This window comes from Bos indicus x Bos taurus, chromosome 1 (genome assembly GCF_003369695.1).
Source record: "Bos indicus x Bos taurus breed Angus x Brahman F1 hybrid chromosome 1, Bos_hybrid_MaternalHap_v2.0, whole genome shotgun sequence".
Taxonomy (NCBI): Eukaryota; Metazoa; Chordata; class Mammalia; order Artiodactyla; family Bovidae; genus Bos; species Bos indicus x Bos taurus.
Genome location: NC_040076.1, coordinates 27,229,992 through 27,257,281, shown reverse-complemented (window position 1 = coordinate 27,257,281; position 27,290 = coordinate 27,229,992).

Below are 27,290 nucleotides of genomic sequence, written 5' to 3'. Positions count from 1 at the left end.
ATCACAATTAAATTGACTCACAATTGATAAAATTGTGAGTCTCCAGGAAGTTCCTAAAAGTTAATTCTTGATATTGGCAATTCTAAAAAAGCCAAAGACATTCTGTAGAAACAGAAGAAATGTTGAAAGAGTCTATCATTAATTGGCCCTCTTTTCTCTGGTTAGCCAGTTAACAAATATCAAAGGAAAATTATCAGGTCAGGAGAGAGGAGTGTATTTACTAGAAACTTTGGTATATAGTTACAAAAATACTTTGAGGACTATCACATAAAACCCAAGAATGGAGATCCTGTGGAATTTTCTTTCTTTCTTTCTTTCTTTATTTTAGTTTTCTGTTTTTTTTTTTTAATTTTATTTTTAAACTTTACAATATTTTATTAGTTTTGCCAAATATCAAAATGAATCCACCACAGGTATACATGTGTTCCCCATCCTGAACCCTCCTCCCTCCTCCCTCCCCATACCATCCTTCTGGGTCATCCCAGTGCACCAGCCCCAAGCATCCAGTATCGTGCATCGAACCTGGACTGGCAACTCATTTCATACCTGATATTATACATGTTTCAATGCCATTCTCCCAAATCTTCCCACCCTCTCCCTCTCCAACAAAGTCCATAAGACTGTTCTATACATCAGTGTCTCTTTTGCTGTCTCGTACACAGGGTTATTGTTACCATCTTTCTAAATTCCATATATATGCATTAGTATACTGTATTGGTGTTTTTCTTTCTGACTTACTTCAGTCTGTATAATAGGCTCCAGTTTCATCCACCTCATTAGAACTGATTCAAATGTATTCTTTTTAATGGCTGAGTAATACTCCATTGTGTATATGTACCATAGCTTTCTTATCCATTCATCTGCTGATGGACATCTAGGTTGCTTCCATGTCCTGGCTATTATAAACAGTGCTGCGATGAACATTGGGGTACACGTGTCTCTTTCCCTTCTGGTTTCCTCAGTGTGTATACCCAGCAGTGGGATTGCTGGATCATAAGGCAGTTCTGTTTCCAAAAACTGGAATTTTAAAATAAAGTATAATTAGGTCCTTAAAAATCTTTTCTAACACGTAACTATTCCCTATTAAAAATAAACAAGTAATTGCTGCTGCTGCTGCTGCTAAGTCGTTTCAATCATGTCCGACTCTGTGCGACCCCATAGACGGCAGCCCACCAGGCTCCCCCGTCCCTGGGATTCTTCAGGCAAGAACACTGGGGTGGGTTGCCATTTCCTTTTCCAATACATGAAAGTGAAAAGTGAAAGTGAAGTCGCTCAATCGTGTCCGACTCTTCGAGACCCCAGGACTGCTGCCCACCAGGCTCCTCCACCCATGGGATTTTCCAGGCAAGAGTACCAGAATGGGGTGCCATTGCCTTCTCTGAAACAAGTAACTAAATGCTTGCAAAGAAGGGAATGGTAACCCACTCCAGTATTCCTGGCTAGAAAACCCCATGCACAGAGGTGTCTGGAGGACTAGAGTCCATGGGGTTGCAAAGAGTTTGATGTGACTTAGGGACTAAACAACAACAAAATTGTGACTCAGTTTCCTTGCTACAGATCTTGTTGCTTCTTTCTCTTTCTCCTTTGTTCCAAAATTTCCTTCCCATCAAGAGGGTTCTAATCCTATTGATTATATTGTTATTTATAATATTATATATATATATATATATATATATATATATATATATACATATACATATACATATATATAAAACATATCTTGGGTGTTTCCTAGGTCCTTTTTTTTGTTTTTTGGTTTTTTTTTTTGGTACTTTCGGGTACCTATTCTTCAAAAAGCAATATATTTTTCTAATCAGTTTCAAGAAAAAGGATTGTATATTTAAAAATAAATTATATATATATATATATATATATATATATTGCAAAGAAGTTAGTGGGGCAATCTGATGAAGTCATGTCTTTCATAGTAGTAAATAGATCATACATAAGTTAGGTAGTTCACAAGATTTTTCAACATAGTCAGAGTGAGCAAGTGAAGGGATTGAGGGGAAAGCAACATATGAGATCTTATTTCCCAAACCAGGGATTGAACCTTTGCCCCTCCATTGGGGTCACAGAATCTTAAAAACTAGACCACCATGGAAGTTCTTATATATGCGTGAGTGATAGTTGCACAGTTGGGTCCAACTCTTTGTGACCCTGTGGACTGTAGCCACCAGACTCCTTTGTCTATGGAATTCCCAGGCAAGAATACTGGAGTGGGTTGCCATTTCCTTCTCCAGGGGATCTTCCTGACCCAGAGATCAAACCCTGGTCTCCTGCATTGCAGGCAGATTCTTTACCATCTGAGCCACCAGGGAAGCTCCTATATTACAAAGAAGTTAGTTGAGCAATCTAATGAAATCATGTTCTTTCACAACAGGAAATAGATCAGACATAAATTAGGTAGTTCACAAGTTTTTTCCACATAGTGAGAGAGGGGTTGGGGAGAAAGCAGTTAGAGTATTATTAGGGCTTTCTAGGTGGGTCAGACAGTAAAGAATCTGCCTGAAATGCAGGAGACCTGAGTTTGATCCCTGGGTGCGGAAGATCCCCTTGAGAAGGGAATGGCAACCCACTCCAATATTCTTGCCTGGAAAATCCCAGAGTACCCTGGAAGGCTACAGTCCATGGGGTCGCAAAGAATAGGACAGGACTGAGTGACTAATACACACACATTTTATTAGGTCACTAGAAAACTTCAGAGAAGAAGACCTACTCACAGCTACAGAGCTATAGAAGATGCTCTGGTCAATATATGACAGAATTATGTATAGATAGGTGTCTGGGTATTTGTGACAGCTAAACCAACCTATGTCTAGACGCTAGGTTACAAAAATACCATGTATTCTTGCCTGTTACTGCCCTGTTGTACTTTCTTGTCTGTGCATTTATTTTGTTTTTATATTTTCATAACAAAGTGATCTGTAAAAATTAAATAAATTATGGGAAATGGGTGATTTTTCCATTTTGAAACTAGAATACACAGCAGAATTAAAGTACACCTTAGCACCAGGCAAAGTGAAGGGTATTATCCCATTTGGAAATGGGGAAATAATGACCCCACTAGTTTTGAAAGTAAGTTAAACCTTGAGAGAAGATACTTAGGAGGTAGTAGTAACTATAGATTTAATCCTACTCACAGTGTTACCATATACAGGATGCCACATAGTCAAACATACTCTGAGAGTGAAATTAGTGTATGTAGTTAAAGCTGCAATTTGCATTTGTAAACTTCCAAGGATTAGGATTGAAGATATTTATATCTTCTAATTTATCCTCTAAGACACTAAAGAATAGAAACATAAGCAAGCACACTAGAGTAAGCAAATATGTTTATTCATTCAATCATGTGTGCTAATATCACATTGGTCCCCAAAGCAGGAGTACCAATATATGGAAAGTTACATCTAAAAATTAGACCAGGGACTTCCGTGGTGATATAGTAGATTAGAATCCACTTGCCAGTGCAGGAGACATGGGTTCAATCCTTGGCCTGGGAAGATTTCACATGCCATGGAGCAACTAAACCTGTGCACCGCAACCACTGAATCCACAGTGCAAGTACTGAAGCCAGTGTGCGCTAGAGCCTACATGCTGCAAAAGGGAGGCCCCTGGAATGAGAAGCCCGTGCACCGCGACGAAGAGTAGCTTTCGCTTGCCGAAACTAGAGAAAGCCTGCACGTAGCTATGAGCACCCGTGCAGCCAAAACTTAAAAAAAAAAAAAAAAACTTTAAAAATAAAAATTAGACCAATGAGGAGAGTAAAAATTAGTGTCCCAAAAGGTAATTGGAAAAATCAATAGTTAGAAACATTCTAGAAAGTTTAATTGATAAACTTAAAAGCAAGAGTGGGACACGACTGAGAAGATACACATAAAAGCAAGAAAAACAGCATAGCAATGTTTTATACCTCAAAACCCAATATGACAAATTTATCATTAACATTTCCACACTTTCTTCCAGCAGCTAGGGAAATCATATTCTTCACCAGATGATACACTTTATATTTACACTCATAGTCTTATTGTTGATAATGACAAAATATTGATTCATCCTTTTAGAGGAATGAGAGTGTCCTTCACTTCTTTCTTACTCCCTGGAAGCCCAGGTACATAGCCTGTATTTAATAAATCCTTTCTGATTGATAGGTATAGAAGACTCTATCAGTAAGAGCCTATAGATTATAAGGCAGACTACACAGACATTTGAGAATACTGTCAAGAGAGGTTGAAAAATCAATAGGAAAACTGGCACTTCCATTAGGAAATAAACAAACAAATAAAAATCACTGCTGAGCTCTTTCGGAATTGAGGTCCAGAGATCTAATATCCTGGGAAATTATTTTTTGGTTTGTTTACCAAAGATATTATGTTTTTGAGAATGCTGTCAAGATGTGGTTTGCTTGGTTTTGTTTGTTTTGTTTCTCCTTCAAGGCCAGTGGATAAAGCATGTGCTCTACCTCAAGATAACTGGAAGTAAAAAAGAAAAAAAAAGAAAAACAGAGGAGAAGTTTCCCAATATCTCGGTCATAATTAAGGAGAAACTTTGAAATGACTTTGGCTTAAGACCTGTGGCTCTTGAATTTTCTATACACAGCTGGAAGGAAGAAAGAAGACAAAGGGCAAAGATCCGATGTTCTAACTGAGTTGACCTTGGCGTCCATGTCTCACATTTGTGCTGGCTTATGCTCTCTTTAAACATTCAAAAACTATCTAATGACTGGGAGACTTATGTAAACTGTTACCGTATTACCTCCAAGTCTCCTTTAAAGTCAACAAGCACCCAGTGTAGTGGCTCCCTTCCACTATTTTCATTTGCTGTATTTGTCAGTCCACAGGACTTTATCCCTACTTGGACACCCCACATTCTTCCCAGTGATTGTAACACAGGCCTAACACAACCTGCAGTCTACCTACTGACACTGAAGCGTCTCTCAGGAAGTGGTGGCCCCTCATTTGATTCCTGAGGAAAAAAATCTTCTTACTCATCTAATTGGACTTCCCAGATGGCTCAGTGGTAAAGAATCTCCCTGCCAAGCAGGAAACTTGCGTTGGATCCCGGGGTCAGGAAGATCCCCTGGAGAAGGAAATGGTAACCCACTCCATTATTTTTGCCTGGGAAATCCCATGGACAGAGGAACCTGGCAGGCTACAGTTCATGGGGTCCCAACTTAGCAACTAAACAACAACAAATCATCTAATTAAAGACCCAGATATTGGCTGGTTTTATTAATTTCCTCCAACAGCAAGCCGAGTGTTTATACAGTTGGATCTCTTGTCAGCCATAAACACTGGCCCACATCCCAGAGCAGACCCCAGGTGTCTTCTTTCCTGTGCCCCATATTGGTGAGGGCTGGAATTATATCTGAACCATCACTTTTTTCTCCCAAGATACTGCCATCAGTTGCACTTTTTTCCCAATGAAATAATTTTTTGAAGTAATCATTTTAATCATTTACATGTTGTTGTTCAGTTGTCAATTCTTCTCTGATTCTTTGGGACCCCATGAACTGCAGTACACCAGGCCTCCTTGTCCGTTACCATCTCCCAGAGTTCACCCAAGTTCATGTCCATTGAATTAGTGTTGCTATGTGTATTGTGTTTTCATTCAAATCTTTCTGTTGCCTAAATACTTAATATCAAAGAATTAAAAAACAATCATTTCCTCATATATAGTCTATAATGATCTTTTCCAAAGATACACAAATTTTTTCAATCTAACCCCATTCTTATCCCTAACCCTAATCTTGATCCACCCATAAGGATGGTAAGAGTGACTGGAAGTCTCCTTTACTTGAATATGTAAAAACTTTATTGTCATTCAACTAATGTTAAAAGCCTTCTCCATGTTATAAGTTGGAGTTACAGGATGTATATCACATAAAAAGCTTTTCTCATCATAGAACATGGTAATTTATAAAAGTCACTGATGTCATGAAAAAACTTTAAAACCCTACCTTTTATTTCTGATCATCTTTTAAACAATACTTCCTACATCCTAAGTAGTATAAGAACTCTTTACAATTATTTGATGTTGTCTTAGTTTGCAGCTTTTGTAATAAAAGTTTATGAGCGTGTGAAAATATATGCAATGTTCTAATTAAAAATATAGGCAGATTTTTATAATTGAAGAATGTGCTAAAGCAAATAATATTAATTTTTATTTATTAGTTTAGTATAGAAATTTTCAATAATTGTAGCCAAAAAATAATGGAAATACTAATGCATAAAATATTTGTTGTTAATTTTACTCTACTCTTGCACACAACTTTGTCATAATAATTGCAAACAGGAGAAGAGTCTTTAAAGTGATAAACTGATGAATAATTAAATGGCTAAATGGCAAAATAATACAGATAGTAAGAAGAGTTACAGATCTGATATGCAAATTGGATATACAAATCCTGGATAATAAAGAACTTACTATAATTAAGATGAAGTTTAGATAGATGTGAAATGTATTTAATAATTCTATTATGAAATGTAATTTTCAAATTATAGATCTATCAGTTCAAGGTCATGGCCTATTTAATTACAGCAACCCTGTTTTAAATGCTATTTCAATAAATAAAAGGGTGTAAAACTGGAAAGTATTACTGTCAAAAGTATGATTAAATTGAAAACTGTAAAATAATGTAATTGAAAATAATAACCATGTCTCTCATTTAACTAAGATTTAACAGAGCCTGAATGACTTATCCATGGTCAGAGGAAAAGTTAGAATTATGACTTCATAAGATGTAGCATCAGTGTTCTTCTTTGCCTCATCTCGTTTAGCTGACAGAAGACTGAATGCAAATTCTAACTCACATTAGAACCTACTTAGATCTCTAGTAATAGCCTAGTAGACAGAGTATCCAGGTCATTTTACCCAGAAAATTTTACTGAGAGCTGAAGCTAAATTTGATTAAAAGCTAAATAAATATATTTCCTTTGGGATTTCTTGTTATGTTATTCTTCAAAATCTGTACCTTAGATCCTTCCTTGTGGTGTTTCCCTCAACTCAAAGTATTAGAATTTCAGTGATTTATTATAGTTCTTGGACTTCCCCTGTGGCTTAGCAGTAAAGAATCCACCTTCAGTGCAGGAGACTTGGGTTCTATCCCTAGATCAGGAAGATCCCCTGGGGAGAGAATGGCAACACACTCCAATATTCTTACCTGGAGAACCCCCATAGACAGAGAAGCCTGGTGGCCTACAGTCCATAGGGTCAAAAAGAGTCCGACACAACTGAAGTGACTTAGCATGCAAGCAAGTCTAGTTCTTACATTCTACTAACAGTAGCTTGCTCCTATGAGGGGAAAGGGAGTTAGAAAAATAAGCAGCACACTCCATTCCCCTGAACTCGTGGGGATTTGTGTTGTTGTTGTTCAATCCCTAAGTCATGTCCGACTCTTTGAGATCCCATGGACTGCAGCATGTCAGGCTTCACTGTGCCTCACCATCTCCCAGAGTTTGCCCTAGTTCATGTCCATTGAATCAGTGATACTATCCAACTATCTCATCCTCTGCCACCTTCTTCTCCATTCGCCTTCAATCTTTCACAGCACCAGGGTCTTTTCCAATGAGTCAGCTCTTCCCATCTGGTGGCCAAAGTATTCGAGCTTCAGCCTCAGTCCTTCCAATCAATATTCAGGGTTGATTTCCTTTATGACTGACTGGTTTGATCTCCTTACAGTCCAAGGGACTCTCAAGAGTCTTCTCCAGAACCACAGTTTAAAAGCATCAATTCTTCGGCACTCAGCCTTCTTCATGGTCCAACTTTCACATCGGTACATGACTACTGGAAAAACCATAGCTTTGACTAGATGGACCTTTGCCAGCAAAGTGAATTTCTCCACTTTTTAATACCCTAAGTTTTGTCATAACTTTTCTTCCAAGGAGCAACCGCCTTTTAATTTCATGGCTGCAGTCACCATGCACAGTGATTTTGGAGCCCAAGAATATAAAATCTGCCACTATTTCCATTTTCTCCCCATCTGTTTGCTGTGAAGTGATAGGACTTGATGCCATAATCTTAGTTTCTTGAATGCTGAGTTTTAAGCCAAATTTTTAGTCTCTTCTTTCACTTTCATCAGAGGCTCTTTAGTTCCTCTTTACTTTCTGCCATTTGAGTGGTATCATCTGCATATCTGAGATTATCGCTATTCCTTCTGGCAATCTTAATTCCAGTTTGTGCTTCATCCAGCCCAGCATTTCACATGATTTGCTCAAAGTATATGTTAAATAAGTGGAATGACAATGTACAGCCTTGATGTACTCCTTTCCCAATTTGGAACCAGCCCATTGTTCCATGTCCAGTTCTAACTGTTGCTTCTTGACCTACATACAGGTTTCTCAGGAGACAAGTAAGGTGGTCTGATATTCCCATTTCTTTAAGGATTTTCCAAAGTTTGTTGTGATCCACACAGTCAAAAGCTTTAGCATAGTCAATGAAGAAGTAGATGGTTTTCTGAAATTCCTTTACTTTTTCTATAATATTGATAGATTAATATATCTTACATGTTTTACATCCTTCCTTTGGCATTTTCCTCAACTCAAAATATTGGAATTTCATTAAGAATGGTTACTACAAATTGCAATGATAGTAGCTTGTTCCTCTGTGTGTGTGTGTGGTTAGAAATGTAAGCAGAATGCTCCATTCCTCTGCATTCCTGGAGCTCCTCCCACCGAAACCTTTGCTATCTTGTGCAAGTCCTGTAATTCCCTTCAAATGTTTACATCCTTATGGAAGGCTCTCTCTTGCTTACTTTTGCCCTCCTGACCTTCTTTTTTTTGTTTGCAGGTTCTTTGGTGTGTTATCACTTCATTTACTTCTGAGATTTGGATTCATTCACAGCCCTTTGTGGGCATAACATGTTCAAAGACTTCTATTCTCCACTAACTGCCCTCCTCTTTACACATAAAGCCTCCCAGGCTGCCTTTGAGGTGTATAATATTGTCTTTCTCACATACTAAGTTGTAAATTTACGGTCACTATGCTTAAGGCATGAATTAACAAATTAAATGAAATTGCCTAAAGCATGTGTCGTAACTTAGGAGATGTTTGGTTTGAAATCAATGAGATTGTACTTGACTTTACAAAATAAGGAAAGAAGCCATATATTTATTAAGAAAGTAAGAGTAACTTTGGGATTTTGAAATCTGATTGCTGGCCAGTTGGAATGAATTTGTTTTCCTTTGAGCATTTTCTGTTCCGTCTAGAGTTATCGTTAGTTAAGCATTATCACTGCCATACTTTCTTGGCACCATTTTCTTTTACCTTCTAGGTCCTATCCCTCATTTTTGAAAAACACACTGACTATAACCTTTGTCTTGGCCCAATTCCCAGACTCATGTGTCCTCTCAACATTGTTGCAGTTAATTACTTACTTATGTTTTTTATTTGATGTTTATCTTTGCCAACTTCATTACTTATTACTTACTCTGAAGTGCTATGATATAAAGCACACATGTCACTTTCCCCAAGGTCACTGGCAGTATTAGATTCTTTTGGTCAAGTATTCTAACTAGTAATAATAATGATTTCATAAATGAACAGCGCTTCATGCTATTGAGATTTAATCTGAATGTTTTGTCATTCAAGTTCTGCCTCTTTTAAGTATACCATTATGTTATATAACTATTTAATTAAGAATTTTGAACTCTTGAAATGTACCAAATCAAAAACAAAATAAAATAATGCTTGCCCTAAGAATCATAGTCATAGGGACTTCCCTGGTGGTCTAGTCATTAAGGCTTCACACTCCCAATGCCCAGGGCACAGCTTCATTCCCTCATTAGGCAACTAAGATCTTACGTGCCACATGGCAGAGCCAAAAACTAACAGAATCATTGTTGCAATTTTTCTGGTACTTTTGCTAATTACATTAGTATTTGTTGCATATGTTCTTTTTTTCTTTTAATGAATTATATTTCTTTATCATGATTCCAATATTATATTTTATACATTCTTAGTTTCTTTAACTTTTCATTTTAGGTTCCAGTGTTCTGAGTATGGAGTTCTCCCCCAGAACAAACTGATTAAGCTTTAAGTTTATATACACACTGCCATATAAAGTTAGCTAGCTATGCCATTCTGGGTGATCCATAATCAAGATTAAATGTCCTCAGGACCAGAATAGGCTTTACACCTATCTCATCCCCATCCACACTTTCCTATTATTAAGTTATACCTCTATTTACAATATAGATGTGTATGTACATATGTATATACTTATGCATGTACTGAAGACGAAAAGATGGTTTCTAAGCTCATAGGAAAAGACAAATGAGAGCAATGAAGACACTCAAGGGAAAAGCATGACATCTAACCACTGCTAAACTCAGTGCTCTAGATTTGAGTACTGATGGCAAAGAGCTTTTCATGAGACTTTTTGTGAGACTGAAAGTAAGAGCAATGATGCTTTAAGCCTGAGATAACTGCTATGAATTAAATGTTTGCGTCCTTCCAAAATTTACATGTTGACACCCCAATATGCCTTGTAATTATGCTTGGAGTTAGGGCCATTATGGAGGTAATTATGGTTCATGAGGCCATAAGGGTGGGATCCTAATTTTATAGGATTAGTGTTCTTATAAGAAGAGACACTGGAAAGCTTGTTCATGCTCTCTTTCCACCATGTGAGGATCAAGAAAGAAAATGGGTGAACTTCCATAAACCAAGAAAAGCTCTCTTACTAGAAATCTAATCACCTGGCACCTTGATCTTAGACTTCCCCAATCCAGAGCTGTGAAAAGCAAATTTCCATCCGTGAGCCACCCAGTGTATGATACTTTTGTATAGCAGCTCAAGCACAGAAGGATGAAAGGGTGCAGTGACACACGACACTTATGGTCATGCCACACTGGGGCCTCAGAAGTGAGCAGCTCACACAGGGAAGCAAAGTTCTTTTCATCTTGGGCTCTGCTGGAAAAAGAACCATAAGTGTCACCCTCCCCATTATCTTGTAGGGGGCAAAATCTGATGAGCACACCAGGACAGAACGATAATAAACAGTCAACCACATCTCTCCACAAAGGCTGCCAAGAGGAGGTGAGGAGAGAAACCCAGAAACAGTGGAGATATGAACTGAGAAGTTTCCAAAGTGTGGGGATTAATTCACTGTAAGCGCAGGCCACTCAAGACAGCGTTTTTCTTGTTCTCTGTACGTACTCTCTGGACCAGTGCCTGCTTCACTAATATCCTACTCACAGGACTGATCATTACACATACTTGCCCTGGGCCCAGCCAGTTCTTATCAAAGGAGCAATGAGTGGCATGCCTCTCTGCTGATTTCCCTGGTAACCAATGAGTCAACCTTGCCTTCCCCCCAGGAGTGAAGCCTGCTGCCATGCCCCGCCCACTGTTCACTGCACCTGGTCGGGTGTTTCTTCAGGATCTTGCTTCCGACTTGTAAGATTCTAATTCCATTAAAACATTGATGTCTCATTGCTGACTCCAGGTTCTTTTTATAGTCTTAGAGAAGTGCAGGTCTTACACTTATGCTCACATGACTTTTAGAAATTGCTGAATTAAGTTTGCCTACTTTTTTTAATTTGTCCCTTAAAAATGTATAGTTGACATTTATAGCATTTTAAAAGTTATTATGTAAAAAGTTCATCTACATACACACTTTTAAAACCATTTGAACCTTAAATTGCAGAAAGTCAAATCAGTCTACTTGTAAACTAAAATTTACTCCACCTCTAAGATTCTAGCTAACATTCTGTGAAGAAACTGCAATAAAGTTTTAAAAGAAGTGCATTTTAAATTGATAACTTATTTTAAACAATGTTTAATATAATGCATATTTGGGGCATTCTAGGTATCCTTTATATGCATATACACATATACGTAAAGTATATATATGCATACATGTGTGTGTGTGTGTATATATATATATGTGTGTGTGTGTTTTACATATAAGTGCTCAGGTAATTATGTATTTTAAAGAATACAGATTTTTTTCCCCTTTTGCTTGTCTTTTTTTTTGCCTTACCTTTCCCTTTTATTAAGCTCATATAAACTTTTAAAACTACCTCTGAGGTATATTTCCATATTTTTTTTTCTGAGTCCACATAATTTTACACAAATATAGACATGCATTTACATACTATATGTACACACCATGTTATATCTATGTGACTATTACACACATACAGAAGATCTTATGTATAAAACTCTTGACATTCTTACCTTTACAACAGGAGCATGCATGTACAAATTCCATTGTAAGTAGCTTTTTTCTTCTGCACAATATCTTATCAATGTCTTTCATTACATGAAGTTTTCAAAATGATTATTTTTAAAAGCTACATAATATGCCAGTTTCACAACTCTATCAAAATTTTTTCAATTACTCACATGTTTTGTACTTGCCAATGTTTGCAGTTTCTTGCTAGTAAAAATTTGCAGTAAACATCCTTGCCCAGGTGGCTCAGTGGTAAAGAATCTGCCTGCCAATGCAGGAGACACAGTTTTGATTCCTGGGTAGGAAAGATTCCCTAGAGGAGGAAATGGCAACCAACTCCTCCAGTAATCTTGCCAGGAAAATTCCATGGACAGAGGAGTCTGTGGACTACAGTCCATGGGATAGCAGAGAGTCAGACACAATTGAGCACACACAAACACCCTTGCATCTATATTCTCTCCTATGGGTGCTTACTTTTCTAGGAATGGTATATTCCCTGGAAATGGGTTTGCTTTGTTGAAGAATATTTGTCACTTTAATTTATGGATAATAATAGACTATTGTCCAGAAACTAACAACTGTCATTAGAACCTTGGTATGTGAGAGTGTTGTTTTTCCTTAAGCTCTGGCAGAAATATGATATATTGTGTCTTCTTTCACTTTTTAGGATAAGATATGACATTTATAATGAAGTCATTTATAGTCTTACATGTATTTATTGTTTTGATTTAATTTTCTACAAAGTCTTCTTCATAAACATTGACTGTTTTTTCTATTAGATTGGTGAGCTTTTTTTTATCAATTGGTCATGGTTCATAGAAAGTATTAGCTTCCTCTGACAATGTCTATGTAGATTGTTAAAAATACATATATATATATATATATATATATATATATATATATATATAGTACTATAATGATGCAGGTCGGGAAGCAACAGTTAGAACTGGACATGGAACAACAGACTGGTTCCAAATAGGAAAAGGAGTTCGTCAAGGCTGTATATTGTCACCCTGCTTATTTAACTTATATGCAGAGTACATCATGAGAAACCCTGGGCTGGAAGAAGTACAAGCTGGAATCAAGATTGCCGGGAGAAATATCAATAACCTCAGATATGCAGATGACAACACCCTTATGGCAGAAAGTGAAGAGGAACTAAAAAGCCTCTTGATGAAAGTGAAAGAGGAGAGTGAAAAAGTTGGCTTAAAGCTCAACATTCAGAAAACAAATATCATAGCATCTGGTCCCATTACTTCATGGGAAATAGATGGGGGAAACAGTGGAAACAGTGTCAGACTTTATTTTTGGGGACTCCAAAATCACTGCAGATGGTGACTGCAGCCATGAAATTAAAAGACGCTTAGTCCTTGGAAGGAAAGTTATGACCAACCTAGATAGCATATTGAAAAGCAGAGACATTACTTTGCCAACAAAGGTCCGTCTAGTCAAGGCTATGGTTTTTCCAGTGGTCATGTATGGATGTGAGAGTTGGACTGTGAAGAAAGCTGAGAGCCGAAGAATTGATGCTATTGAACTGTGGTGTTGGAGAAGACTCTTGAGAGTCCCTTGGACTGCAAGGAGATCCAACCAGTCCATTCTAAAGGAGATCAGCCCTGGGTGTTCTTTGGAAGGAATGATGCTAAAGTTGAAACTCCAGTACTTTGGCCACCTCATGCGAAGAGTTGACTCATTGGAAAAGACTCTGATACAGAAGGGATTGGGGGCAGGAGGAAAAGGGGACGACGGAGGATGAGATGGCTGGATGGCATCACGGACTTGATGGATGTGAGTTTGAGAGAACTCTGGGAGTTGGTGATAGGGAGGCCTGGCTTGCTGCAATTCATGGGGTCGCAAAGAGTCGGACACGACTGAGCAACTGAACTGAGCTATATTGATTAGTAAAACCTGAAACATTTTAATGCAATCAAAGTAACCATAGTACATTTTCTGACAGCTGCAGTCAATCTAATTAGATCTTAGTGTGGGTAAGTGAAATTTAAGAAAATCATGTAGTGTATTTTTGTCCTTGTAATATGTGTACCAAATTGCCGGGTAAACTGAGCCACCACTGATCATTAACACATGAATCTTCCTCCCCTGTCCCAATTGTACTTTCCATAAAGAGAAAAAAGAACAAGAATATTCCATTTTAGGCAATATATCAAATTAATATTTCTGAAACTCTCTTATTGTCAAACCTCTAAAAATGTTTGTTAAACACTTTAAAGAAAACATTTAAAATGTATTGCTGAACTGGCAGGAAAGAATGGAAATTCTCAGAGAGTAAGAAAGCCAGAGCCCAGAGCAATGAATGCTCAAACAGGCAGCTTTCAATTTCTTGGAAACTAAGTTTTAAATTTAATGGACCACTTCTGGAGAACAAAACAAAGGCTGAGTATCACAAAAGTTGGAAACTTATCTTAGAGACCAAAGTAAAACACCAAACTCCAAATTTGACAAAAACAGTTTAAAATAGGAAAACAAACAAACAAACAAACACAAAATCTGTTCAAGAGAGAAGAAATATTGCTTAACTAGGTCTCAGCTCTGGACAGTAGGAGAAAACATCTCCAGTGAGAGTTTCCACCCAAAAGACACGTCCCCAGTGCTTGACTCAAACGACCCCGGCGCAACCACTCGCCCGCCACCCCGGCACCCCGTGGCTCAGGATGCTCCTCCGGCCCGCCCCCTCCAGGGAGCCGAACCCTCCCCTTGCTGCACCTCGGGCCTCAGCCCCACGTCAGACAAGCCCCGGGGCGCCCCCGGCCCTGACCTGCAGGTTAAGGCCGCCTCTGAGCTGTCTCTCCGGGGGCTCATCTGGAAAGAGAAGAAAGGTGCCCGTGAGCGGGGTCCGTGGCAGCCACGGCCTCCACAAGGGAGGACTCGGCTCTCAGAACGCAGCCCAACCTGGGGTCTCCCCCTCCACTCCCCTCTGCACAGACCCCAGCCACACCCCCACGAAAGGCCCGCCTCCGGCCTGGGGCAGGGCCCCTCCCATCAAATAAAAGGAAAAAAAAATGTCACCATGTAGGAAAGTAAGAAACTCCATTAGAGGTCAGAATATTTAATATTAAGTCATATGATTATTCAGTGTTGTATTAAACTTGGTTAAAAATAGCCAAGTGCCTCAGATTATTCATCTCTTACATAATAAAAATACCATTTTTCTCACTGAATAATTTCAAGATATAAACAAAAGATTAATAGATGCAAACTCTAAATCTGGAACAAACTATTGGAATGTAAAATTATATGTGCATTCATACATACACCTTTATTTCCAGCCAACAAGCATTTCTGTGTGTGATTCTTGGCAGTTATGTCTGTAGTTTTTGTACCTTTTATTTTTATATAATTTCCATCTTAGAGGAAATTTGCAAAACACAAAGAAAACAGGTTTATATTAACTAGAATTCACCATTTATTTTTTATCCTTTTTGCTTGTATTTTACCATGATTAGATTTGTGTCCTCAATTTTGGAAGAAAAACCACAGAATTGATGTTGTCTTCCTCTGCGCTTCACATCAGGAGGTATATAACTTCAACGTGTTCCAATATTGCTCATGTTACCTTAATCACTAGGACAAAGTAGTTTCTGCTAGGTTTCTCCACATGAGAATGTGTTTCCTCTTTGTAATGAATAAATAATTTGTGGGGAAATACTTTGAGACCATGAAAATATCCTGCACCTCATCATAGTTTTACCCATTAGTATTAGCATCTGTTACTTAGTCTTGCCAGCATCAATTAGTACTGAGATTAAAATAATAGATGATTTTCTAATTCCATCATTTTACTTAAATGTATTGTCATGTTTCTGTAATATAAAGCTTTCCCCATGCCCCCATTTATTTATGTATTCATTTCTTTGCTCATGTCAGTGTGGACTGATAGATTATTTTATTCAGTGGGGGTTACAATCTTTACTATCAGTGTTTAATTGTTCAAATTAATCCACATTTGCCTAGTGAGAGCCCATATAAGCTCATCACTCTTTCCTTTGAAATACTTTAGCACTTTTTTTGAGTGCTTTTTACTTTCTGACCTAATTTCTAGCATATGATATTTGAGGCTTATTTTATGTTTTTCCTACTCTAGTCCAGGGATAAGTCTACTTCTCCAAGAAATCTTCATTATCTTAAATAACTATTAAGTGGATTCAGGGAGACTGCTATGTCATTGATTTTAGGCCTTATTAGTGAAAAGAGCTTGAAAATTATTCTCACACACACACTTACAACCACTAGTTAACATTTGTACACACTGCACACATGTATATGAGTATTGCTGCTGCTAAGTCACTTCAGTCGTGTCCGACTCTGTGCGATCCCATAGACGGCAGCCCACCAGGCTCCCCCGTCCCTGGGGTTCTCCAGGCAAGAACACTGGAGTGGGTTGCCATTTCCTTCTCCAATGCAGGAAAGTGAAAAGTGAAAGTGAAATCACTCAGTCGTGTCTGACTCTTAGTGACCCCATGAACTACAGCCTACCAGGCTCCTCCATCCATGGGACTTTCCAGGCAAGAGTACTGGAGTGGGGTGCCATTGCCTTCTCCGGTGTATGGGTAATGGATGGACACAAATAGTATATAGGTACAGATAAATATACTCGTCTGTGTCTGTGTCAGTCACTCAGTCATGTCCGACTCTTTGTGACTCCATTGACTGTAGCCCACCAGGTTCTTCGGTCCATGGAATTCTCTTGGCAAGAATAATGCAGTGGGTACCCATTTTTTTACCTCATGGGATCTTCCCAACTCAGGAATTGAACTCTGGTCTGCTGCATTGTAAGCAGATTCTTTACTGTCTGAGCCACCAGGGAAGCCCATGAGTTCCTAAGAGCATCTTAATACCTCTCATTCCAATCCAATGGCACAAAATTCATTCTAGTCTTCATTCTTTATAATACTCTTCCTCAATAGAGAGAATGTGGCTTCTATTATTTCCAACATATTTTTACTTACGTATTGAGTTATAGACTACAAAGAAAACATTATGAGAATTGATATCCCTTGACTACAGATTGTTTTTTAAATGTCTTCATGATTTATTTAGAATAGCTCTGTTTTGGTCCATTAATGTTGTGATGATTCATTGGAAATAAAGTTATATTACTGCTTGGAAAATATTTGACTTTTTAAACTCACAGTTATTGGTTTTATTTATTTGTTGGTTCTATTTCTTGAATAGTAATTTTTTTTAGGGCTCCTATATGTTAAAGCCACTAACTTTTTATCTGTACCATATATTTTTCTGCCAATATCTTTTTTCTTTCATTTAATTTGTTGGACTTTACTTCAAGTGTTTTTTTGTCATGCTAAATCTCTTATTATCATCAATATTATTAGACATTTCTAAATACCAATCCTTACTTTTATTGCACCTGGATTTTGAATCATAGTCAGAATACTTTTCCAATACACAAATTATAAAGCAATTTGGCCATTTTTATTTTAGTACTCATACAGTATTATTTTTCACACTTAGATTCCTATTATCTTGAGGCTTGTTTTTAGGTTTGATATTTAATATCCTAAAGGAAATGAACCTTGAATATTCATTGGAAGGACTGATGTTGAGGCTGAACCTCCAATACTTTGGCCACCTATGCAAAGAGCCAACACATTGGAAAAGACCCTGAAACTGTGAAAGATTGAAGGCGAAAGGAGAAGAGGCCTGTAGAGGATGAGATAGTTAGATAGCATCACTGACTCAATAGACATGAATTTGAGCAAATTCTGAGAAATAGTGAAGAACAGGGAAACCTGGTATGCTGCAGTTCATGGGGTTGCAAAGAGTTAGATAGTACTTAGTGACTGAACAACAAAAACAATAAATGAGTCTAATTTTGTTTCCTAAATGGCCATTCAGTTGTCCCAGAATCATTTTTGCTCTAGTTGTTGAAATGTCACTTTTTCTGACAAGCAAGAATACTGGAGCGGATTGCCATTCCCTTCTCCAAGGGATCATCCGGATCTAGGGACCTAACCCAGGTCTCCTGCCATCCTTTACCAAGCTGGTTTTGCATGTGGCCAAGCTCCTCCAACAATTCTCAGGTTTGGCCTAACACTGGTACCTTAACTTCTTCAGGACCGAAAACTTCTTCACTGTGTAAGTTGGGCACCAAGATATTGCTCTGCGTGACAAATGAGAGACTGCTCTTCTTATGTCACTCTTGATTCAGGCAGAATTCCTTCATCTACAGAATTCAATGCAATATCAGACAGCATAGGGGCTGGGGATGAAGAGGAAATATCACTCAGATTCAGCTCAGAGATGTTGTGCAGGTATGGAAAGAGACATGCACATATGCCTTTAAATAGGTGGGTCCTAATGTTTTGTTTTGCATATCTGGCTGTATCTGGATACAAACAAACCTTACTCAAAACTTCATGTAGCAGGCAACTCATTTAGTGACAACAAAATGGGCAGGAAGGCAGAAAACTTTTACAGGATGAAGGATAGGGGACCAGGAAGAGAAAAATAGAAAATGTATAAAGAACAAAGAAATAGTGTGGAGCCTAGGGTAGGCTTGGTATTTGGGGATTGGGTGATTGGGTGTACAGCAGTTTTGGTTAAGTGGAGCAGTTGCAGAGACATGAAAGTTGCCTAATTTGGGGGTTCCTGACAGCACCCCAGGACAGAGCCAATCCATTTTAGGACTAGAAATGTATTTTAACCATGTATATGTATTACACGCATTTTTATACACACTTATCCATGTTACATATACATATGTGTGTACCTTCCATTACAGATTGTAAATACTTCTCTCATACCTAAACACTCTATGCTTTGTAAACAGCTAGGCCAAAGAATCAGTATATTTTAATAAATATACATTGAAAAATTAACTAGCAAAATCTTTGGCATAAAAATATATAAAACAGATCTATCAGAGATTCAAAGAGAAGCATGCAAAATATCAATCATAGTGGGAAAAGATGATACAGAAATACTTATCTGATGGCACATGGATCAAATTTGGCCCACAATTATATTTGCTCTAGCTGCCTTACGTTAGCCTTCATCTGTTTTAATTTATTTTAAATTTGATTAGATGCCAATATTTTAAAATCTAAGGCAAGATTCCAGTGAGCAACAATGAAAATTGTTTTGTAAACTAATAACCTCAAAAATGTAGTGGCTTCAAACCACAATATTTATTTCTTCCTCAGGTCACTTATCCAATGAGGGTTGGAAAGACCTTCTCCTCACTGTAGTCATTCAAGAATCTGAGCTGAAAAAATTCAATCTCTTTTCATTCTTCCAAGATTATCACATTCAAAGGAAATATAGAAATCAAGTTTCAGCAGTTAAAATTTTCAACCAAAAAGGAGTTACACATGTCACTTTCCTTAATATTTTGTTGTTCAAAGTAACGACTTGAGTGAGTCTAATTTCAAAGCAATCTCAACTCATGCCCTAAATAAGGAAAGTCCAATGACTGCCATACTTTTCTATCAGAATGCAAAAGAATCTATTAAAAAGAATATAAATAAGGATACAGTGTTGGAATAAAACAACACAGAAACTAACTAGATTTATAGATAAATTTCCACACAAAAATAGAAAATACATGAGTTTATAGAAAGTATATATATTATACTTTTACAAAATCTAAGGCAATTTACCACAAAGAAAATTCAAGCAATTTTAATAAAAATATTACAAGCCATATTCCTTGATCAACTCACACAAATATTAGAAATAAGTAGCAAAAGAAGGTTAACTTTAGCATCTTAGAAATTCAAAAGCAAGATAACACTCTATAAACAATCTTTTGAGTCACAGAAGAAATCAAAACTAAGATGACAAAGCCAATTTTAACAAAACTAAATGCAAACTATTCTAAATAAAAAAATACAAGTATAATAATTAAAGTCAAGGTCATATATGATTGATAGATGCAATCTAAATAATTTCTGATTTAAACAGAAAACTAATCTATATACAAAAGATTTAGATATTAATGACAATGGTTACACTATTGCTAATTTTTATTGGAATTTATAAACATCACAGGGAAAAATTCAAAACATTAAACCTGTTTGTATTTAAAATGAGTTAAAAAAAAAAAAAGCATGTGTTCAAGAAGCTACAATAAGAAACCTAAGTTGAAAGAACTAGTAAAGGTGAAGACATTGATTGGATATGGGGGTTAGAATTAATTCATTAAGGAGAAAAGAGAAAATAAAAGAAGGTAGAATTTATGAACTTACATAAGAACCAGTTGAATTGACCAGTGCCATAGTCAGAGTTCTGGCTACTGCAATCAAGAGGAATAGGGAAAAAAAAAAAATGCAGATATCAATAATATATATGATATTGTCCTTAATAAAGTAAGACTAGCAAAAATTTAGTGGATACCTTGAATTAGTCAATATATTAATCAAATAAATATGTAATAAATTAAATGAATTTATAATAAATTGAAATAACTGGTAATTTTTTAGACCAGTTTCCTATCTTACAGCATATACCAAAACACAGTCAGATGAAGTAAATATTTAAGCATATATTATGCAACAATAGCAATATATAATTTTTATGAAACCAAAATAGTTATAAATAAATATTTGCATAGCATACTGATTAGGAAGTAGCTAATAAAAATTCTATCAGTGTCAGAAATCCTAAAGAATAATGCTTTGTAAGCTGGAATACATACACTTTTTAAACTTCTAAATCCTAGATGGACTATTCACCAGAAAGACAAATGTCTCCATTTACTGACGCTTAATGGTAAAATAATGCAAATTGAATCAGTAATGAATCACTAAAAGTAACACTTCAGATTGTTCCACAAACGCCACCACCCCTCCTTGGGCAAAAGTTCTTTCTGTCACTTTTTCTTTCTCCAGCCACTTTCATGTTCACGTGACTTGTACTCAGTAGGATATTGGCAAAACTAACAGTATATCAGTCAGTTCAGAGCCAAAGTTGGAGGCATCAGATACCCATCTTAGTTCGCGGGCAATCTGTGATCATGAGAAAAACATGCCCCAGTAACATAGAGACCAGGAAGGATGAAGACATGTGAAGTAGACCTGGGCCACAGACAAGCTTGAGCCCACTCTGAAGCCTCCATCTAGCCCCACCAACCCACAGTGTGGATCAATGTTGTGGGCAAATAAACAAAGGAAAGTTGTTAAAATTCACTGAGTTTTAAGGTATTTGGTTACTTAGCTATTGCTGTGGCAGAGTTGACTATTATAGCTGGTTTCATACCTGACTAATACTATGCAGTGATGTCAAAGAGAAGGGAGTAAAAAAACTTACACTGCCAAAAAAATTCTCTGGGACAATTTATGCAGCAAAAATCTGAGATTCTGTTCTAGATATGTTTTGTAAAGAAATCACTGTATAAACAAAAACATAGCTACAGTGATATACACTGAAACTTCATCATAGACGAACATCAATATTTAACAACTGACTAAATAAATTATTCTGAACTCATCCAATGGCATATTATGCAGCCACTGAGAAAGACTGTAAGAGCACATTTCCTCATGTGGAAATATGATTACATATTTTTAATTTTTAAAGTCATGGAACAAAATTTAATCTCCAGTATAAAGTGATAGCAGAATTCAGAATTGGTTAAGGCCAAATGTTAAAAGTGGTTATCTGAAGTTTCTACATTTTTTTCAGAATAAACTTATCTTTCATTTGAAAAATATTTAGTATAAAATTCTACAATTCATTCATAGTTATAATAGCAAAATAAATAATCTGAAGAATTATATGTTTCTAAAAATGTACAAAGAGGTTAATTCTTTTTTATCTTACATTAAAAAAGTGTGGTGATAGCTGAAATAGTGTCTCAACATCACCTAAAACTTGACATTTCAAATGCATACAATATATTTGTTTCTCTCACTAATTATGGAATATAACTTTTTTTTTTTAATTTTTAGTTCTAAATTTTACACATAGTTATGTTTTGCCGGATATATCATAATAGCTCTAATCCAAAATTGTATTTAAGGAAAAATTTTATTTGAACATTAATTTAATGCTTCTAAGTACAATAAATAGTGTTGTAGATGTTTACTTTAAATGAGAAGTTTTCCAAAATGAATCTAGATAGAGAACATTTATTCAAATTTATCATGTTAAGGTGTTTACTTTAAAGCCATGCTTAAAAATAACTTCTCATCTTCTGTTTATGCAAGTCACACCTAGTTAAGGTTTGAGTTTAATGTGTTTAGACATGGCTTACAATTCAATTCAACCTTGGACTTAAACGTCAATAAAAATGCCACGTATATAGGACAGTCAGTTTTCATCTTCTGACTTTGCATTAAACACTATTAAATAATGAATGCAATATAAATAAATTTGTGAAAGAAATAGCCACTGCATGTTAATACTCAATGCTATTCAATAATACATTGGACAGCAACATGCTAATTTCTGACTCCACTTTTGCTATACTATTAAAAGGATTACTCCAAAATCAGCCAACCACTTTTTCCAGTTTCCTCGACCTCTTGAAGTAACTAATACTAGCAATGTCCTTCTCTGAAGTGTTTCCTCTTTCATCTTCTGATACACTGCAATCATATTCCCATGAGAACTGTCCTATCTCTCTGAAAGTTCTTTTTGTAACTGTTTCCTGGGTCTTCTTTCTTCCTGCTCCCTAAAGAAGCGTCTTAGCTAAAACATAGATCAATGATCTGATAAAGTTGCTAGACTTATCTAACAAAAAGAAATCTTGCCTTCCTGGAACATTCTTTGACATTTTGTGAATTTTTATAAACTCATCTACTTCTATTCAATAAACAATAGGAGTGCACCTGTTCAAAAAGCAGAACAGCTGACTGTATTTTGGAAAAATAAAATAGCAATTTTTTAATCTTCTTAGTTGCTCCACCAGAAGAACAGAGAACATAGAAAGTCTTAAGTAAATAGCAAAACAAAAATAAGCAAAAGGAATCATAGATAATGTCTAAAACACCAGGTGATAAAGTCCCCAGTCTCCATTAAAACCCAGCTTTGTGCACTGAGAGTGAGAGGTGCCTGGCACACTTGGCAGTTAGAAATGAGGCCCATATGGGCAGTGAGGTGGTAAGAGAGTGATAAGTGATGAGGACTATGAATTAGAGGCTTGGGATGTGTTAGTCATATATGAACTAACAAGGCATAGAAAGGATTTTGACGTTTACTGAGATTTCAGAAGCACTTGGAAAGTTTTGCCCAGGAAAGCAAGGTAAGTTTAGAGCTGGAAGAGGAGTGAAGAGGAACTGAGGCAAGAAACCAGTTAATATTTGTAAAACACAAGCGCTATAGATCCTACAAAAACCTCTGACCTAATTATAGCACAGGAATGAAGTCTGCAAACATAGGAAACCGCATATAATTTTTTTTCACATGACAGTACAGTACATGTTCTATTCAATGTGATTTTTCACTGAGTAAACCTATGCTTTTAGCATATCCCCCATGATGATTTAATATGTAAATAATAAAATGACAATTATTATTAATATAAATTTGTCCATGGTTCCCAGTTACACGGCCCACATTGTTATAATATTCTTGATTGTACCGTGTTTTTGTGTTTCATTTATTTTAGTATTTGATTTGTAATCCAAATTAGATATAAAAGTGAAAAACCCTTGAAGTTCAAAATGAAACAAGGGAACTTGGATGGGTAGATAGGCAGAAAGATAAAAGATAGATGTTACATTTGTATCATAATCTTTAATTTGAAATATATATTAATATAAACTCATTTATTTTTCTCTTTCCTAAAAAAAGTATTTCCTAACACATTTCAGTGTACACGGACAAGGGTTGGAAAAAATAAAATATTAAGTAGCAATGAGAATTCCTATCACTTAGGTCACTACATTGTGGACTCTAATAAATAAAATTTCCACCAAAACAAATCAGAACTCCCTGAAAAAAAATAAATTTTCATTCCAGAAGACAAAGCTATCAAGTACTACAGAAGATTAGCTAAAGGACACAAAATCAACATGTAATAGCTCTTTGTTTTCAAGGATGCAATATTTTAAGCATCAAAAAAATGTGTGTATTAAATTTAAATATATTAACAACCATATTTTAAAGCTCGTTGAGTTAGTATGTTAAAAATATATCATTGTTTAACTTTTAAAATTGTTTTAACCTAACTCTAATCTGAGAATTAGCAAATTAAAGTGAAAGAATAAAACTGTATCCTGCTCCTTCTGTTTTTTTCTATATTTTACTATACCCAAATAGTTGATGAGAGGAAATCTATTTTTAGAGAAGAGTTCCAAATTAAAAATGTGGAAGAAATGGTAGAGCTAAACCAAAACATAACAAACACAAGAAGCTACTGTGAAATAATGGATCTAGTAACATCATCAAAGAAAAATAAAACTATTAGGTGGAAGATTAATGTAGGATTTTATCATGAATGAAACTGGCACATGAAAACTGGATCCACTGATCAATTTCACATCAAGTGACACAAAACATACAAATATAAAAACAAAATATCTAGAAATTATATAACTTAATGAGAAAGAAGGTAAAACATAAAGCTCATCTATAAAGTATTCTTGTAGAATCAAGAAGACAGTATGGAGGAGGCAGAAGAGGAGGAGGACTTGAATCATTCTTTTAGATCTAACTACCTTATAGAGTAAACTGAGATTTAGAAGCAAGAATGATGATTTACTACATGAATGTAATTTACCAAGTTCAGAATATAGGAAATGCTCTAAAACAAATGACACTAGACTGAAAAAATTAACAAACAGACAAGGAACAGCAAAGAAGAAAAAAAAAGACCCTTTGTTTGTTTCACTGGCTTTTGAAATATAGCAGTTTATTGTCCCATTTCTACCTGAAAACTACCCTATCTCTTTTTTGGAGAAAGTCCTCTGTACTGTTTTATGTAAGTCTAGAGTTAAATACAAGAAATTCATTTTGACTGGATTGCAGATAAAAAATCAGAAAACAAAACGTTTAAAAGAAAAATAGAACTTCTAGTGTTGTAATAGGCAAAAATTTTCAAGCATGATAGAAAACCACTAACCATAAAGCAAAAAATTGATAAACTGCACTGCATTTGGTTTAGAACTTCTGATCATCAAAAGGCCTTATTAACAGCAAAAAAAAAAGAGTTAGAAGTGGTAAGTCATGATATATGCAATACTGCATCCAACAGAGGACTCATTATAGGCTAAGGATTACAAAGCCATAGCAGGTCTGTCTCTGGTGTATTTCCAGAAACAAAGAGAATAAAGAGAGAGAGATGATTTATACATCAATACATGAAAATATATGAATAAATATTTTATAATGTTATAAGTGGGAATTATTTATTTGAAACACCAGGGAAGGTTTTTTTTCCTTTGGAACTGCATTTTTTGGGGCCTATATTAAGCTGAAAATTTCTCATATCTGAGCATTTAAATGAGTTCCTTATGTATAGCTATTGTCAAATCCTAGAAAAAATACACTATTATAGAAAGCCTCTTGAATTTGGTTCTTGTCTTATGCACCTTTTGCTTATTATCTTTTCAATTTACTTTATAGAAAAGAAGCATCCTGAAATGTATATCTAGTTTTTTCAATTAAATAAGATTAACTTGCTAGTAAATTCTGTATATACACTATACATGGTATTGGCATTAATCAGATTCCTTGGAATCTAACCTCCAGTTGGGTACCAGAATAAAAAAACTTTTTGAATATGCACAAAAGTATGCATAGTTATGTATAAATTATAAGCAGGTACTATAATATTAGGGGCTTCCCTGGTGGCTCAGATAGAAAACAATTAATATATTATTTATATTATAAAAGATACATAAACATTAAACTTTTAAGGAGGAGATTAAAATGTTATAAACAATATTGTAAAAATATTTTGCCAGTCATTATGACTTCATACAAGTATTAGATACAAGAATGAATATCAGTGTTAGGCTGAAATTCACAATTTGCCATAAGGCATGTAATTTTGGCTTCCCTGGTGGCTCAGATGGTACAGCATCTGCCTGCAATGCAGGAGACCCAGGTTCAATCCCTGGGTTGGGAAGATCCCCTGGAAAAGAAAATGGCAATCCACTCCAGTTCCTTTGCCTGGAAAAATCCCATGGACAGAGGAGCCTAGTAGGCTACAGTCCATGGGGTCGCAAAGAGTCGGACACGATTGAGCAACTTCACTTTCACTTTCATGTAATTTTATTTCAAACTGTCCTCTTAAATTTTTCATTTTTCCAAATTATTTGCCAATATCTTTAAACATTGTATTTTACGATTTATTTTTACCTTTCTCACATAGGTGAGGAATGACCCCCACTAACCTTATCAACCTTGCCATTGATGTTTGTCTGTGCTATTGTAGTTGGTATCAACCTGTATTTTCTATGCAGATTTTTTAAGCTAAATGTCTATTTCTAGTTTTAAGTTATTTAAAACCATATAATATAATGTAAAACAGGTAAAGTATTATAAGAAAAATGCAACATGTTGCACTCACTATGCTGAAAGTGGGTGAATGAATCAGGAAGTACTATCAATTCTTACCATTCTGGAATTCACGCACTTTCCTTAAAATAAATCATCTAGCATAGAAAAAACATGGATACTTACCATGGAAACAAAGTGGAGATGCCAATGTCAATCCATTTATTATATGAAAATTTTTGACCTTCATTTTATCCAGTAAAATATAACTATGTTACTCAAGCTATAGGATGTATTCAAGCAACTGTTTCTGGCAGCATTGATCTGGATGGTGTTATTATTAAGATTAGCAAAGAAAGTTGCAACACAACTTAAGTAAAAGACTTCTATAGTATTCACAGATATATTCAGAACTGTCTCAGTTTTTTACCAAATTATTTGTCGAGTGTGTAACTTTGGGTCAAATCATTTAAATGGTCAGATCTCGCTGCATTGCAGGTCCTGATGGGGAAACACAGACTGACCCATTCTTTGTATTCTTTATTGTTTAATTCACATTTCCATGATAAGGTTGCTTCTTTTCATCTTCCATATTAGCAAAACTGAATAAATACAATGTACATCTGGAAGCTTTTTTGAAACGGAACCAGTAGAAACATTTTCTTATAGCAAGGTTCACACACACACACACACA